At 43.9% G+C, this 17,207-nt stretch overlaps 1 long non-coding RNA gene across 1 annotated transcript in view; it reads left to right on the top strand.

The window, feature by feature from the left end:
* LOC121283786 overlaps positions 1–17,207 on the top strand; it is a 167,945-nt gene that overhangs the window by 126,617 nt on the left and 24,121 nt on the right. The window lies entirely within an intron of this gene.

Below are 17,207 nucleotides of genomic sequence, written 5' to 3'. Positions count from 1 at the left end.
AAATGACATCACCCCAATGAATTCCTCAAGGGCAGGATTTTGAGTTTGGCGTGTGGGTGGAGTCAGCACGCCCGGGTGCAGCCGGAAAACGGGCTGTCCGGGAGCAGGTCATGAATTGATGGTCAGCTGAGCCAAGGTCTGATGACATGAAGCTCTATTTCAATCGCAGATATGAGCGCACCAGCCAGGGTGGCATATTGCCCTGAGGAGCAAGGGTTATCGTGCCCCGAGAGGGCAAAGGCCATTACTGACCGAATTGCATAGCACTCACCCTGACATTAGTAGGATCAAGATGTTCACGTGCAGCTACTTGTGTTGGCCAGGGATGGAGGTGGACATCGAAACCCTAGTCTAATGTTGTCTTCAATGCCATCAGGTACAAAAGCTACTCCCCTTTAGCTCCATTGCACCCCTGGGAAAGACCAGGGCAACCATGGGTGCACCTTCACATTGACTATGTGCGGTCCTTCTTGGGCACGATGTTCCTTTTACTAATAGATGCCCATTCCAAGTGGATGAAAATCTACGAAGTCCGGTCACCTATATCTGCCGCTACCATAGACAGTTTGCGACAGAGCTTTGCAGTACACTGGGTACCAGAGGTGCTCGTGTCAGACAATGGGACTGCCTTTACCAGCGGGGAGTTCCACAGGTTTACAACCCTCAACTGAATAACTCGTATCACTTGCTTTACCACCCCGCCTCTAATGGTTTGGCTGAGCGGGTGGTCCAAACTTTTAAGTCTGGAACGAAAAAGCTGGACGGGGAGTCCATCAACACCGGATTGTTATGGTTCCTGTTCGCTTATCGGACGACACCACACATGAAAACCAATATTGCCCCCGCTGAATTACTAACGAAGGGTTGTCTTCGCACCCTTCTAACTCTTATCAGGCCGAGTTTAGGGGGAGGGTGGAGAGAAGCCAAGACGCTCAGACGGCTAGACATGATGGCCATAATCATGAAAGAAACTTCACAGTGGGAGACACAGTTCTCGTGAAGAACCTTGGAGTTGGGCCCGATTGGCTCTTAGGTGAAGTGAGTGCCGTGACAGGACCTCTGTCCTATAATGTGTCAATAAATGGTCGAATAATTAGACGACACGTGGATCATCTCTGGAGAAGAGGAGACAGCTCCACGAGAAGGAATGCTGTCATCATTTGCTTTTGAGTCAGCACCACACATGATTTGGAAGGGCCGGTGGGGCCTGTTGGAGCCGAGAGGGTCAAAGACACAAACTTGCCCACTTCCACCAAAAACCCTGGTGGACAGTTGACCCCTGAGAAGGGGGTCTCGGAAAAAAACAGATGAGGCTGTTGAGCTACAACGCTCGACATGACCAAGGAGGCCTCCTAAGAGGCTTAACTTGTGAATAATTATTCATGTAAATAATTGGGATGTTGTGATGCTTGTTAATTGTACTTTCAAGTAAAGGGGGAGGGTTGTGGTAAAGTGGAGTGCTATGTACCTTTAAGAGAATGTAGTTAGTTGACCATGTGACTGTATTGACCAATTGCTCCCCACATGGCTTCTTGGATAACTAAGTCTAGACATAGAGGTGATGAAGAAGCACACATGATGTTGGTGTTCTGTTCTTAGTTCCAATAAACTACCAGTGTTTGTTCAGTTAATCGGTCTCTCTGCCTGTATTGTTTCAAGCACCAACTAATGTGTTAATGTCAAGGGGGTAGCTAGCGTTTGCCAGACAAAACGAACCTGATAACCAAAAACATGAAAATTTGCCAACTGGGAGGAGTTATACAAGCTGGTAAAGAATCTGCATAGGCCCTAGCTATGGATATAGGCCAGGATCATGGTCTGGATTCCTAAAAAGGAGACAAATTATTTTCCTTTGTGGTTATTTATTAATCTTTCTCGCCTACTGGAAACTTAACTTACCCATTGATATTCGCCTGGATCTTCATTTTAAACTGTTCTTCTGAGGAGGTAGTGAAAGTACCTGTGTAAAGTCCAGTGACCCAACCACAGTTTTGATCTCAACCTGAACAGGGATACCATAGTGGCTTTCCTGCCATGTAAAGTCAAGTGAGAAGAGGATCAAAGCCGAAGAGGACATTTGAGGTTTTTCACTTTACTTCTCCAGACCGCACTAAGTTAAGGCAACCATGCCCCAGGTCTCTTCCCCACTAATGTCCTGTGAAACCACCCCAGATTCCCAATGCCCACATTTACCCAAGTGTTGGCAGGTAAGCAGCCGGTTGTAATCTCATTTTTCTGCATGTGGGTAAGACTCTATTTGAATCCAGGGCTCTGATATTTGCTGGGAGGGAATGTGTGAGGCCAAAAATGGTTGAAGAACCCAACAAGGCTGAGGTGTGTTGGGGGAGGGGGGGTGGGGGGGAGGGTTGGGGAATGGGGGATGTCCTGCTGAACCTAATGGTAAGACCTTGTTATCATTTCTTAGCTCCGTTTTCCACCTAGTCGCCAGCCAAATGGACAGCCAGGCTAATTCGATTGGAAGGAAAAGCCAAAGGCAAAAGGCCACCTTCCTTGGGGACAGTGCCCAGAATTTGGGAGGTCAGAGAAAGTGGTATTGGGAGGGTTGAGGGGAAGGTTTGCAACCGGGCTGGAAGAAATGCAGGTTTCCTTGAGTAGCCTGGAGGGACCACTTTGGCTTCTCCTGATAGCCAGGAGTGCCGTAAAAGGCACTTACCTTGTGGCTCCTTGGTTAGTTCTCAGCTCCCTCTCACTGCCGCATTTTCCACCTTCTGGGAAACCCATGCAACAGCAGTTAATTTTACATTAGGCTCTCAATTGCACAGCGAGTTAAATATATTAATTAACTCCCCGCTGCACCAAAGTGGGACATCCAGAGGCAATGATGTTTACCACCTTACCAAAAGTGCTGTGCGTGCATGTGTGGCAGGATCATGCCACGTTCCCATATTTATCATTTTAACCCCTCCCACGACTGTTTCTTGCCATTCTTGCTGGGGTTTTGGGGAGGTGGTGGGGTGGGTGGGGGGGCGGGGGGGGGGTTGCGGTTGTGGGAATGTGTTGGGGAGAGGGGGGGCAGGGCTTTAATACTGAGGCCCAGCGGTTTCCTTCCAAAAATTATTTGGGAGTTAAATCCCCACATTTTGTTTTTAAATCTGCTTCTAATCGTGCAAACATCCATTGGGTCCATTCAAGTGGGCTGACTTCCCTCTGACCCTGCAAACACTGGCTGGGCAGCACTGGAAGTCATCTGTAGTCATGATCCTAACTTAATTGACGAGATTACTGAACTGTGCATTTTCTGGACCTCAATTCCACTGTTTTTAAATTTGTCTAGGAAAATGTCGGATTTGCTCTATTCATTCCTGGAACAAATGTAGCATATGTTTGCAATGCACTTCCTGGAACTGCTTTGATGGGGATTCATTAAAGCAATTAAAAAGCAACCAACAACAGATTTAACTTCTAAATATATGACTGCGAGTCCAAACTTAAACATGTATAAATTATTAGTTATGTGCACAGTTTAATCACTGTGATCTTCAAAACCACAACAGTGGTATAGTGGCAGAAGAAGCTTCCTCCGATCACTTTGATGAAAGACTGTCTTTTAATTATCTTAAGTACTGTAAACACATTTTAAAGAGATAGCTTTAAAACATTGCATGAGCTTGTCAGAATGAAATGAATAAAGGACAAGATATAAAAGGAAGGAACCGTTTATTAAATATATGCTTTAGTTACCAAAGCTCCTTCAGCAGCTTTGAAACTTGATGCTATGATATGCACCAATTCAAAAATGAATGTCCCATAAACTTATTAAACTTTTTCATTTGCATGACCAAGTGATGTGATGCTGGAAATTAATTCAGTGTGCCTCGTCGAATTAACATAGCAATGGGTAATGAACGCTACAAATAGGGGCCATTGGTGCAGCACTGAGGCAGTAGTGCAATATGGCCACTGTACATTGGGCAGTGTGCATGCATTTGGAGCCAGTGTCCTGCTTTGTACCATAACATGGTGCGTTAGGGTTGTGGCACTTCTGGTGCTGAGGACTTGATGTGCCATGAGCTCTTAGACGTTGTGGGAAGGAGTCATTTCTGGAACCAGCAGCTCTTAAATCTGTGCCTCTGACCAGTACAAGGAAAGGTTGAGGGGAGAACGTGGAGGTAGCATGGCCCCATTAAGTGCTCAGGTATTAGAAATGCAACTGCAGGTGGTACTGTACTGCAACACTGCCCTATTTGGAGAAGACATCCACCCTGCAATGAAAGAGCAGAGAGCTCAAAGGGGAAGAGATAGAAGAGTGATGGAAGTGAGGTGGTCGGAAGAGGAGGAGATAGTGTGAAAGTGCATGGATATGGGAAGATCTGATGGAATTGTTGGGGGGTGTGCAAAGGCAGAGTGGTGGGGAAGGGGTGTATGGAAAACGTAAGAAATGGATTGGATGGCCACATTTCTGTTGTAATTCCCATTCCAAATACAATGTCCAACGTTGTGACACCTTTCCCTGCAACATGCCATGTCACCCATCATTATACCAATTCCAGTTGGAGTTCACAACATGCCAAAGCCCTTAGTAAAGCTACATTTGCACCACTGAGCTTGCCAACTGAAGAAATCGTCTAATTTAGGATATCTCATGAAAAATGCCTTTGTGAGCCTGAAAAGCAAAGGAATTAGGCATTTTCTAAAATATTTCAGGATAAAATATATGAAAGATATGTTAAATCTGGAACATGAAAAAATCTGCACCTTATGTTTACCCTCCTCTCCCCCATTCGATGTCCTCAGATGTGTATTTCTTCATGCTTTTATAGCTAAAAAATGCATTAACCACCATGCTGTGCTTAGCAAATGTGGTGAGGCAATATAAAGTCATTGTCACAGTGTTCTTAAGTGGAATAGCAAGCCAAACCCAGGAGGTATTTCATTCCACGCCAAGCTACATAATGGAAAAAGAAACATTCTGTGGAAATCAAAGTTTTATTTCTATTTCTGAAGAAAATAGAGGATTCAATGTTCAGGACCATTTGTGACTCCTCAGATTCTGAAGCAGTCCATATCTATATGCAGCAAGGCCTGGACAATATTCAGGCTTGGGTTGATAAGTGACAAGTAACATTAGCACGATACAAGTGTCAGGCAGTGACTATTTGCAACAGAATAATTTGCCATATAAGTACTATGGCTACAAGAACAGGCCAGAGGCTGGGAATTTTGCAGAGAACTTGCCTCCTGACTCCCCAAAGCCTGCCCACCATCTACAAGGTACAAGTCAGGAGTGTGATAGCATACTCTCCACTTCTCTGGATGGGTGTATCTCCAACAATACTCAAGAAGCTGGATATCATCCAGGACAAAGCAGTCCGCTTGATTGGCACCCCATCCACCATCTTCAACACTCATTCCCTCCACCAATGATGCACAGTAGCAGCAGTGTGTACTGTCTCCAAGATGCACCGCAGCAACTCACCAAGGCTCCTCCGACAGCACCTTCCAACATGCGACCTCTACCACCTAGAAGGACAAGGGCAGCAGATGCATGGGAACACCACCACCTTCAAGTTCCCCTCCAAGCTACACATCATCCTAATTGGAACTATAGAGCCATCCCTTCAATGATAGTGGGTTAAAATCCAGGGACTCCCTTCCTAAAAGCACTGTGGATGTTCCTACAAAACATGGACTGCAGTAGTTCATCAAGGCATCTCACCACCACCTTCTCGAGGGAAATTAGGGGTGGGCAATAAATGCTGGCCTAGCCAACGACATCCCATGAATGAATAAAAAAAAGAAATAAATAACTCAAGTACTTTGACATTGAATGCTAAATTAATCCCAGAAAAGTAAGAACTGGTAATTGCTAAAGCTGGCCTTATCATGAGAATAGTGTAAGGAGCGACCCTCTGTTCTGGTCTCTCAATCTCTCTCTCTGTACAGTAAATGATCCAATCAAAGCATAACATACAGACAAAACTGAAATGGCCTTGCGTTCTCCGGTGTGAATGCAGTATCCATAATTCATGTGGTAAAAGAAGCAATAAACAACCGGAAGGAAATAATCCTGAATCAAAACAAACCAGAATTAAAAGGACAATGAAAATCATAAGACCGGTGTACTGTCTCCAACTGATTTAGCATTGACCTAGACTGTTTTTAATCAACAAATGGGTCAATGACAAATAACACAGAAAAATAAAAATATTTGCAAATGAATGTCAAAAAAACGGTCAAAAGGATAACTTACACATTAAGTGAAATGAAATGGATTAAACTTGGAGCCAATTTTATATCTGTGTAAGTGAATTGATTTTGAGGGAGTTAAAATTGGACCCTTTAAAATTTTGGTAGTAAGTGCTTACACTGAATTGATTGGATCTATGTCAAAAATAATATTTCCAGGACCATCTTGGGCAATGGTTATACGAGCTCAAAGTAGGCAAATATTCTGCTACCAGGCACCAATGATTCTTAATTCGTAAAAGTTAACTGACATGTTTATAAATTTGCTGCAGTCTGGAAAGATTCCTGAAGATTGGAAAGCGGGTAAAATAATTCTGACATTTAAAAAAAGAAATCAACAGTGATGTCTTGAAACTTCAGGCCGTGGTGTTAATTTTCTTCAGGGATTCTCACATTGGTCTTCCAGGACTTTGATAGATGAATCATGGAACTCCTGGAAAAAAAAGGCATAAATGGTGTTCATACCTCTTCCACCAAAGTCACTGGATGAACATAAGGAACTTCATAGAAACTCATCACCCTGTAAGTTTAATATGATTATCGGGAAAATCACTGAAGTGGTTTTGAATGATCTAGCACATGGACACTTGGAAAAGCGTAAACTGATAAAGCTTACTCATGGTGGATTGAGGAAGGACAGGCTTTCCTTGCATTTCTGCAGGTCCCTCTGGGAGTGCAAAGGAAGGTAATGGAATTAGAAATCTTTTCCCTCAGAGGGTCATGAGTGTTTGGAACTCTCTTCCTCAAAAGGTGGTGGAAGCAGGTTCTTTGAATATTTTTAAGGCAGAGCTAGATAGGTTCAGGATTAACAGGGGGTGAAAAGTTATCAGGGGTTGTCAGGAATGTGCGGTTGAGGTTACAATCAGATCAGCCATGATCTTATTGAATGGTGGAGCAGGCTTGAGGGGCCGAGTGGCCTATTCCTGCTCCTAATTTGTATATTCACATCTGGGTATTCCAGGTCCCAACTTGTATTGGAATTAGGGGAACTAAGGGTCAAACAGGGGCCAATCTGCAATGACATCAGTATATTCCTGTCAGAGTGCCTTGGCAACCGCCCACCATCCTTAATAGGGTGGCCAATTAGGAGGCTGCCTCCCAGAAGGTTGCTTGATAAGCGTGCTCATGATATGGGCGTACTTGGAACCCCAGTATGGGCTCAAAGTCAGTGCTCCGATCCCTACCAGAAAATTAAGCCCTTATCACAATAACCCTTCCTCTCTGGTTATATCTAAATGAATCCACACTGCAAAACTTACCTTGCCTTTCTATTCTTCCTATGAGTACTCAAACTGTTCACAATACTCCAACTGAATCCTAATTAAGGTTATCATAAGAAACTTCCTTTCACTCCTTCCTTCCGACCAACTAAATCTACAGCCACACAGTCACATTCCCTTGAATCCCATGCCTTTCAATCTCTGCTATTAGTCTCTTATGTGGCACCGTGTTAAATGTTATTGTATAAGTGAGACTGAAGCTGTGATATGCCAATTATCATGATCTCTATATGCTCATTTCTGATCCACATCATCAGTCACTCTAACTAGGACTGGAGTAATCAATTAGCGATTACAGTGGTGTGATAAAATCTAAACAATTTTAAGAGTGATTGAGATTGGGATCAGGGGCACAGCAAGTTATTTGCTACATTAATTAATTTACCATTACTTAAAATTTGGCATTTTCACTGCCTTGGGGAATTTTTAAACAAAGTTGTTCTCAAGCAGTAAAGTTGTTCTCAAGCAGTAAATCACGTCATATGTGGAAAATGTAGGCACTCAGAGGAGTTGATACAGAATGAAGCATCACACCAAACCAATTGGCTTAAATACATCCTTGGGGGAGAAATTCAATTTATGATTGCCTATTTTCCTGGCATAAAATTGGAGTAAACCTCTGAACTTTGTGAGGTGCTCTGCTGTGGCCAAACTGTGCAGCAGTCACACTGGTTGCCATGTTGACTTTGGTGATTTTTAGTTGCCCAGCATACCTGCCTGAAAGAAACATTTGTAACCAAGATTATTATATTGGTTAAGAACCATTCTGCCAAGCTGAACTTTGGACGTTCTATATTCATTCATTTTAAACACCCGCCATACATACACAAATCCGAGGCAGCACTATTTGGGAAGAAGATTGTAACACTGTTATTAATGGGACGCTTAGCTGATTTAAGGTATCTGATTAGTGGTCTTGGACGTCTAGGCTTGGTTCTGGCTGCTGAGTTCAAAATGTGGAGAATTATTTTTTGGCATGCAACATAATCTCTTCCCTAGGACTCATGCACTAAGTTACTTTGTCCGCATGGGAGTGCTTCCCAGGATAGCATTGGGGCAGGAAGATGAGGAGGAAGAAGAGTAGCAATTCAGAGTGCAGAGGCCTCTGGATGCTGGAAGCAGAGGGTGTAGGAAACCTCAACACTATGCATAACATCTCACCTCCAGTTCGCTAGAGTGCCTGTGACAGAGTTATCTATTACTCGCTACAACTCCAACTGCAGCCCAACACCAGGCCACAAAATGTATTGTCTGTGGCTCTAAGGGTAACAGTGGCCCTGAATCCTTACACGTCAGGGTCATTCAACGTTGTCATAGGTGACATTAACATGTCAGGCTGTTAGCAGTGCATGACTGGTAAAGCAGTATACTTCGCTAAGGGAAAGAATTCCCTTTGCTCAGGGAGGCAGAAAATCAGGAAGAAGAAACTCTAGGATCCACCAGGATAGTAGGTGCCCAGGTGCAGGGCCTAACTGATTGCATCAAGATAGTCTTGCGTGCTCCATATCAAGAATCCAGGGTATCCAGCAATGGGAAAGGTTTCTACTTTACTCAACCTTGAGCTGGTTTGTGGCAACAAGCAGTGTTTCATCCAGGTCTGTGTCCAGTTTTCAGGCAGTTATCATCATGTCTTCATCGTGTCTCATCCTCAATCCCTCCTCTCTTCCACCCAGGCCATTGACAGTTAGGCTGACTGCTTGTATCCTATGAGCATGTGATTCATGTTACCTGATGACAGATGCAGAGCAGCAGTACAATCAGAGCCATGCTTCTACCAGAGCTTCGACTGACCAAACCATCAGCAATTTGAAACATACATTCTGCTATTGAAATAGCTCTGCAGGTTTCCTGAAATATAGCCCTGAGTCTTCAAATTCATTGTCATTTGCTGCATACTTCATAACTTTACTCTGTACCCATGCCTTTGCTACCACTAAACTTGACTATGCCAATGCACTCCTCGCCAGCTTCCCATCTTCCACCCTCCATAAACTTGAGATCATCCAAACCTCTGATGTTTGTGTCCTAAAATCACACCACATCCCATTCACCCATCAATTTCTTATTGACCTACATTGGCTCTGGGTTAAGCATTGCTTTCTTATACTTGTTTTCTAGTCACCCCATAGCCTCCTCCCTCCCAATCTTTGTTACCTCCTCCAGCCCTACAATCCTCTGAGGTCTCTTGCACTCTTCCAATTCTGGCCACTTGCATTTCCCTGATTTTAATCGTCCCATCATTACTGAATGTGCCATCAGCTGCCAAGGCTCTAACCATTCCCTTCTTAATTGTTTCTATCTCTTTACCTGTCTTTCCTCCTTTAAGGCACTCCGTAAAGCTACCTCATTGATCGAGCTTTTAGTCATTTGCCCTAATATGCCTTTATGTGGCTTGGAGTTAAAGTTTGTTTGATAACATTCTTGAAGTGCCTTGGGAGGTTTTATTGTGATAAAGTGTTATATAGTTGTTGTAGGGAGGGCAATTTGAAAGCCATCTGGAGAGGAAGAGGAAGAGTTGGAGGTGCAGGAAGAACAGCAGGGTGCCACAGATGATGAGGAAGTACAAGAGCCAGCAGTCCTGCCAGCTGCCAGAGTTTTATGCCAGCGAATCATCAAGAAATGCTTTGGTTGAATCATTCCGTCTCCCCCACCCCCTCCTACCAGTAGAAACAGTCCTTTCACCCTCAAAATGAATGCCCTCAAGTTAAATCCTAGCATGGCCACTGCTATCCCACTAGTGAAGGCCAATGCAAAGGATCAAAGCCAATCGAGAAACTAGTTGCCAACCATTCATTTTTCGGTTGGGGACAAGTTGGTCATTATTGTGCAAACCCTTAGAGCTTGTCTTAAGTGCCTATTCTCCTTTGCCAACAAGGTATTACCCTGATGGCTGCAGCTCATGCATGAAGGACATGAATCTTCAGATGGTCATGGCGGGCTCTTTGAATATTCTGGCTACAGTTAGCAACATGTGACTGGCAGCTGAGCAACCTTGCCTGCTAATAGTCTGGTTACGGGGCTGGTGGGTGACAAAATTGTTGCCAGTGAGGGAGGACAGCCTGCCTCTCTCCCATGTTGTCAGCTGTGGCTCAGTTATTAGCACTCTGGCCTCTGAGTTAGGAGGTTGTGGGTTCAAGACCCACTCCAGGTACTTGAGCACAAATTCTAGGCTGATGGCAGAGTGCTGCCATGTTTGAGATGCCGTCTTCTGGAGGAGATATTAAATTGAGGCCTCATTTGCCCTCTCAAGCGAATTTGAAAGACAACCGGTACTATTTTGAAGAAGGGCAGCAGAGATTTCCCAGGTGTCCTGACAAATCCCACCAATACCAACAAAACATATTATCTGGTCACTATCACTTTACTATTTGTGGGAGTTTGCTGTGCACAAATTGGCTGCTGTGTTTTCTATATTACAAACGTCATTACATTTTAAAAGTACCTCATTGACTGTGAGATCCTTTGGGCCACCCTTAGGTCATGATAGATGCTATATAATTAAAGTCTTTCTATCCCTAGATTTCAACGCCACTGGAATGGGGCTAAACCTCAACGTTTCTATTGCTTCCATCAAAGTAGTTAGATCTGCCACTAAAGGCTCCATAACTGAGGACACTGCTACAATATGTATAGAGAAGACTACAAGCTTGACTACATTACTTCATATGACCTTCTTGATGACTACATGAAAATTGGACCCGGACTCCTTCATACTGTCTGGCCTGGTGTGCACGCTCAATGCACTGAGATCTGGTGGGTACACAGCCGCTAGGCTTCTTCTATGTGCTGGGTTTTTTGAATCAATGTTAGTGCCCTTTTCAAAAGATAAGGAATTGATCTCCCCCTCCAATGAGCTGGTTCTTGGACCCTGCTAATCCCTGTCCTCGCTCCTGTGCATTTACACTCAATGAATCTCCCAGGGCACATTCTTCCAACTAAGTACTGAGCCTATTTCTAAGTTAGGCCTTCAAAAATCAGACCAAGTGGCAGTATGCCATCAGAAGGACTGTCCTTTGCTGCAGCCAGGCCCATGATCTGTGATAGAGCTTGAACGAGAAGAGAGGAACAAGAATTAGCAGTTAGTGGCAGAGGTTAGCAGGGGCTAATGAGCGGCAGCTCAATGTAGCACTATTTTGTCAAGTAGATTGTATAATGGAGAGAGAAAAGGTTGATAAGATGACCACATACCCTGTGGTGCACATCCTCTGAGCCTCGACTAGTTGTGATACTCTTGATGTATCTACTGCTTATGAGTTTCAGTGCAGCCTCTACCAATTTGCACAAGATTTATAGATGCCCTTATAGATGCTCTTACAGGAGAGAAACAGGGTAGGGCATGTTTGTGAGTACTTAGACAACAGGTAGTACATAGCTAAACAGAAAGTAAGAGAGAAGTAAAAAGGTGCCTTACCTTAGAAACTCTGGTCAGGTCATTGAATTTTTACACAGAAACTAGGCATAATGCTCCTCAAGTTAAATTGGTTTGGTATTTCTGACCACTGCTGCCAAGCTATTTGCCTTGGCACTCTTCTCACTTTTCTGCTGGAAAGAGCAGCTCCCTCTACTGGTTACCACTCTAGACCTCCAGAGCAGCATCTGAATATCAAGGCATCTTTATTGAATTTCACCTAGATGACATCGTCACTATGCAGCGATGATTGAGGGCTATGATTCAAAACAGCCAAAGTGCACTTCCCTTTAAAAGGTGCAGGCTGTGTTTAAATCATGTCACCGATGCCTAAGTTGCTCCTCACATCACCCACCCTCTCACTCACCCCCACCCCACTGCAATTAGCAGGATGCCAAATAAACAGCAGGAGTAGCACTGGCAGCTCACCAATCATACTTCACATGAGAGAATGAGGACCAGTTTGCCTCACCACTCTTGTTGACATAATTTAGTGCGTGAATCAGCTGCTGAGTTCACTTTGTGCAGCTTTTCGGCACAAGTTGAAATATTTCCCTGTATTTCATTACACATAACCTTACAGAAGCTTTAAAAAAAGGTGTGTCCAGAACTGAGACACTGTTCAAATATGAGATAAAGTGCCCCACAGTCATCCTGCTTACACACAGGCACCCCCACTAAATACAGAAAAAGAAAGTGTTTGTTTAATGTACTTGGACTTGAAACATCACATGCCAAGACTATTAATCTCACCCATCCCTTAGCCCCATGAAGGGAGTGTATAGAAATGTCAGGTCAATCTGTGATAGTGCTTTGCCTGTTGAACTCTGAATCTGACCTTGCCCTTTCATAGGAAATAGCTAATGAAGGCAGCTGAAGCATCTCCTGTCCTCAAATACACATCCTTCCGCTGCAAGACGAACGTATTGAAAAGGCCTGTTATACACTGGGTTTTCAACAGAATGAAAGGATTAATGGAAGATTACAGGAAGTTAAATTGCTTTCAGCCTACAGACTTGAGCTTACACATAAACTACAATCATTTCTATTTCAATTTGCATTATTCTGCACACAGATATGCACACAAAGGCACATGCACACAGAGACACACACGCACACAGACACACACAGACATGCAAACACAAGCACTTTTTTTTGTTAACTCTTCCCTCAGCAGATCATTGCACAAATCCAGAGCTATTGGTAGAAACATTTGAACTGCTAAAAGTTTTTGATTAATCTTTGCTATTGATAGTTGTAGACTACCGGAAAGAAATATGCTTCATCTGAAAGAGAAAAGCAATTTTTTACATCTAAGTAGCTTGAGGACTATTTTATAGAAGGCTTTCTTCCTGAAATGTTTGAGGAAGTGACCATCTAGAAATAGTGATGCTCATTTTTGGGCACTCCCTCATCAACCTTCTATAGGGTACTTAGCCTGCCTTGGCCATCGGAGCCCTGCATACTGGGCCTTCACGTAAGAAGCTACTATGGAAGTCATTGATAGAAGTTTAGGCCACTTCCAATGCAGCTGTGGACCATACATGTTGGCCAAAGGAAAGGATCACAGGCCATCAAGGGGTCGTGGGCTTTTGCAGATTTTGGGAAGGGTACTACTGATTTATGGTCATAGGTTTGAGGGCAGTGCCAGCTGGTAGCAACTTCAGGAATGGGGTCTATGTTTGGGCTGGAGAGGAGGATGAACAGGGGTCAGGGCCAGGTAGACTGGCCAGGGGTAGTGCAGCTGTGGGAGGAGGGGGGATTGCCTCCTGCCTCCACTTACAGTGCTAAGTAACTTACCTCATATGTTGTGGGCATTCAGGGTTGCTTTCCCTGCGTGCAGCCCATGGCTGCCTCAAGGAAAGGCAATTATACAGCAGGGAACTCAAGCAGTTGTTGTTTGCATATGCAAAGGATCTAACGTTTAGGCATGGGTCGATGACGCCTCATAGATGTCGTGACCCAATATGGTGGCTGAAACACTGCTGGTCAGAAGTATGCGCATGCTTCCTATTTTGAGGACTTAGGAGACCACGCAATGCCTGAAAAAAGAAGCACTATGAAACTCAATTCCTGGGCCAATGAGTCCTAACATAAACTGATTGTTGTAATGTCTGGTCCAGTTTTGTTCTTGTTTGCTTGGGATACATTGTTCTGTTGTGGTCTGGGGAAAAAAAAATTCTGTTTTCAACTGAGTCGGATCACATGACCAATTGTGCAAAAGACAATCATTCTCGTACATCAACCCATGAATTAAAACATGCTGGTGCTTCCTAAAGAGAATATTTAGATCAGTATATGAGATTTATACTGTGCAAAGACATTGGGGATAATTTTACGAGCACACATTGACCTCTTGTGCATCCTTGATTTCCTTTGCTCTATCATTGGCAGCTGTGCTTTCAGTTGTCGAGACCTTAAGGTGCAGAATTCCATCCCTACATTTCTCTGCTTCTCTGTCACACTGTTTTCCTTCAAGATGCTTTTTAAAAAGTTTTGACAAAGCTTTTCTAAAGCTGCTATATCAAGGCAAGTTGTTGATTATGTGGCAACTTTGCCTGCCACCTACATATGTCAGAAAATTGAAGATATGTTATTTATAATTTATTGATACATACTGTGGTGGTTATAGTTCCTTGATGTTAGTCAGGAAACTTCGGTTAGCCTTAATAAAAAAGAAAGATTTATGTTTATGTAACACCTTTCAGGACCACAAGATATTCCAAAGTGCTTTACAATTAATGAAGTATCTATGAAGTGCAGTCACCATTAGAATGGTGGAAACATGGCATCCAAATGGTGCACAGCAAGATCCCACAAGCAGCAATGAGGTAAAGAACAGATCATTTGTTTTTGATGTTGGGTTCTGGTTGAGCAGTGGGCAGGTTAGCATTGATAACTCCCCTGCTCTTTTTCTGAATGGTGCTAGGGGATCTTTTTTGTCTACCTGAGAGGGTGAACAAGTCCTCAGTTTGATGTCGTAACTGGTAGAGGCATCTCTTTCAATGCGGTGCCCCCACAGTACTGCACTGGAGTGACAGCCCATATATTTGTGTTCAAGTGGCACGGAGTGGCACATAAGCCTGCAATCATTGGACAGAGACAAGAGCGCTACCCAGTGAGCAATGACTGAACAAGTTAAGGGGGAAGGGAAGGGTAACAGGGTAGATGTGTCTCAGAGAGGGTTGGGGCCAGAAAAGCCTGATTGAGGGTAATTAATTGGAAGGTCATGAGCATGAAACACCTTTAAAATATGATTGGAAAGCCATCTTCTGATGTGCCTCGGTAAGATTCTCAGTGGGGAGTGGGGATGGGAGTGGGTTGGAAGTGGGGAGGTGGATGCTAGAGTGAGAAATGGGCTTTCTCCCAGGTTTGGGAAAATTTGTGTTGGAGTGGGCTGGTGCGACATATATACTCACTTAATGTTGACCTTTATGAGGCTTTAAGGCCCTGGAGCTCAATTTTCAATACAGAAACTCTTATGGACCATTCCGAAGTGGTGTTTAGAAATATATCAGCTTAACAGCATTTGAATTGCACCTAAGCAGGGAACAGGCCTATTTTATAATTACGAAACAGAATTACCTGGAAAAACTCAGCAGGTCTGGCAGCATCGGCGGAGAAGAAAAGTTGGGATAATTGCCTTCCCAGTGTCTGATAGGGAGCAGAATGAGAAGGTTTACCTGCAAACTGCCAGCTTAGATTTTATGTTCAAATGTCTGGAGAAGGCCTTTTTGACTCAGAGCTGAGAGTGGTACCTACAGAGCCAGGAATGACAGTTCGAACCACTCAGCCCATGTCCATGTTTGACGATGTGTTCAGTCTCCATACTGCTCCTTGGCTCCTGTTCCCAGTTTTCAGAACCTGACTTCATCCTGTTGAAATATGTATCCTGACTTCATCCTGGGTATTCCAACTTTCCAGCTTAAGGCAATTCCAGTTTCTGGCTTCCTTCCACAGCCAGTCTAGTGCCTTGATTATCAATAGGATCTAACCTGAACCATGCCCTGTGCAAAGTTATTTCCAGATTATCATTCACTTACAACGTAACTTTATAATATCCACTCTATATATCAGTCACTATAGGAACAAATTTTATACTAAAGTCTTGGTTCTGTCTACATGTCTGAAAAATATAATTAAAAGTTAAGTTCTGAGGTTAAGCCATTGTTTTGTGCTAATTCTTACAATTCACTGTTCAACCTTATGTGAGTTCCTAGCCCAAGCACCTGCACAATCGGCTGCTAGTCCATGTTGGGTGAGACTCAGTAAGATAATGCCACTGTGTTGGAGAGCATTAATTACATGGAAAAATATTCACTGCAGGCTTATTTGAGAAGTCTCATAAAAGTGACCGAGGAATATAATGTAAACAAAAACAAAAGTACCTGGAAAAACTCAGCAGGTCTGACAGCATCTGTGGAGAGGAATACAGTTGACGTTTTGAATCCATATGACTCTTCATCAGAACTAAGGAAATAGAGAAATGAGGTAAAATATAAGCTGCTAGAGTGGGGTGGGACAGGTAGAGCTGGATAGGGGGCCAGTAATAGGTGGAGGCAAAGAAGAGATTGCCAAAGATGTCATAGACAAAAGGACAAAGGGGTGTTGACGGTGGTGATATTATCTAAGGAATGTGCTAATGGGGACATTAAGGGTAACAAGCAGGACAAGCTAGTGGCAGATGGCCCTAGTGGGGGTGGGGTGGGAGGAAGGGATCGAAATGGGCTAAAATGTGGAGATAAAACAATAGATCGAAATAAATTTTAAAATAGGTGGGAAAAGCAAATTATATATATATTTTTTAAAAAGTTATAAATTATTGGAAAAAGGGGGATTGGAAGGTGGGTGGGGATGGAGGAGAGAGTTCATGATCTGAAAGCGTTGAACTCAATATTCAGTCCGGAAGGCTGCAAAGTACCTAGTTGGAAGATGAGGTGCTGTTCCTCCAGTTTGCATTGAGCTTCACTGGAACATTGCAGCAGACCAAGGACGGACATGTGGGCATGAGAGCAGGGTGGAGTGTTGAAATGGCAAAAGACAGGGAGGTCTGGTTCATGCTTGTGGACAGACCGAAGGTGTTTCGCAAAACAGTCACCCAGTCTGGAATATAGTGTAGTGGGGCCTCTTGTATCAAGTAGCGATGGTGGGGGAGAGCACTGAGCAGGGGAGCTGGTTGGACCCTGTGAGCCCCAGGCTGGGGGGAGGGGGTTGGGGGGAAGTGCCAGGTGCCATGAGGTGAGGGAGAGAGCAGCAACGAGCAGGAATCCAGGACTTCTGTGTTGCAACGTGCTGACAGCCAAGGCCATGAT

The sequence above is a fragment of the Carcharodon carcharias genome, chromosome 11 (assembly GCF_017639515.1).
Source record: "Carcharodon carcharias isolate sCarCar2 chromosome 11, sCarCar2.pri, whole genome shotgun sequence".
In the NCBI taxonomy this organism is placed as follows: domain Eukaryota; kingdom Metazoa; phylum Chordata; class Chondrichthyes; order Lamniformes; family Lamnidae; genus Carcharodon; species Carcharodon carcharias.
Note: the sequence above shows the minus strand (reverse complement) of the source record. Positions and strands in the feature narration are given on the sequence as shown.